This window comes from Octopus bimaculoides, chromosome 20 (genome assembly GCF_001194135.2).
Source record: "Octopus bimaculoides isolate UCB-OBI-ISO-001 chromosome 20, ASM119413v2, whole genome shotgun sequence".
Classification (NCBI taxonomy): domain Eukaryota; kingdom Metazoa; phylum Mollusca; class Cephalopoda; order Octopoda; family Octopodidae; genus Octopus; species Octopus bimaculoides.
Genome location: NC_069000.1, coordinates 19775330 through 19776882, shown reverse-complemented (window position 1 = coordinate 19776882; position 1553 = coordinate 19775330).

Sequence of the window (1553 nt, the reverse complement as noted above, 5' to 3'; positions counted from 1 at the left end):
TTTATTAGTTGTAGTGATATCTTGGATGCCATGAAATGGATTGTGTTTTGCTGAAGAGGTCCGATAAAAAAAAATTTTTAACTGTTTTGCGTCTCTGCATATCTACGTTAAAATCAATTTGGGATTGATTGAACTTTCGGCAGTTGACCCTCTTAGTTAACGCAAATGACTTTTTTTTTTTTTAATATATTAACGTTTTTAATATATTAACGTTGTGAGTTTCAATACACTAAACAATATTTTCTGCTGACCGCTTCAAGTGTGTTAGCCTGAACCTATACTTTTGTGTGTGTGTGTGTGTGTGTGTGTGTGCGTGTACGTGTGTGTGTGTGTGTGTGTGTGTTCATGCGTGTGCATATGTTACTATTAAAATACATGAATATATTGTATAACATGTAAATCTGTATGTGTGCATGCTGCATGTGTAGTCATCCAATTGGATGAACGTTTTTGCGAAGCATTGAAAGAAGTATTCAAAGTTTCAACTGGAGTGTGAACGGTTGGTTGCTTGACTGATGAATGCAATGTTCGGCTGATAAGACATGTTGTCAACGAAATTAACTACTTACGATGCGAACTAAAGTTCTTTTGATAAGATATTGTAATGTGGCAAAGTCAGAATTATCATAGACGGTCTTAAAATGTCAAAAACATTCTTCAGACAATCATACAAAATATATAAGGAGAGTTAACTTGTTGACTGTTACAGAGATGATGACCGGTTTGAAGAGTTATAAGTCTGGTCGGCAAGGTGTGATACATGTATGAACCGGGATCAAATATCATTTTCAGTTCTGAACTATCTGTTCTATTCAGCTCAATTGGCCATAATTGTCCGTTATTTTTTTACTCTATTATGTATTTAGCTATGTTTTATTTGTGTTCTTTGTGCAAAACTTTGAAGCTAATGCAAGGCCTAAAGATATGCAATAAATCGGATAGTCGTATTATGCCATGGTTTCTCAGCTTTGGATATAAGTCTCCACCATTATTATAGATAATAATCAGTTGTTGTTTTTTTAAAACAAATAAAGGTGGAAAACCCGATGGAACAAAAACAATGTACCAAAACAGTGGCAGAGAGGAGTTAAATGAAGTGTGAAAACAAAGAAAACTGCAATGACAAAACTGACGATGAAATGGGATAACATAAAATATATGTATAGATCCAAAAAGAGGGACATCTCTCCAGGATCAGTTTGGAAATCCAATCAGTCCCGGTTTAATCTGACCACCAATTGAGAGTAAGCCCATCCATGGGGCTCGTTACCCCCAAAACATCCTTCTGCAAATTTCTCCGCTCTCACTATCATTGTTTTCTTCAAGTATTACTTGAAATTGAAGCGAACTTAATTGGTCAACCTCCTCTGTATTGACAAGTAATTTCAGAGAAACGTTAAGATGTCTTTTCAGTTAGAGAAATCCAAGGTGATATAGTACAGCGAGGCAAACTGGCAAAACAAGAAGATTATTTGGAACTCTAGTCAGAGGACATTATAGAAGAGCTGAATTATTCTGCTTTTACAAATACGTGGTCAAAAATAAGAATAAAG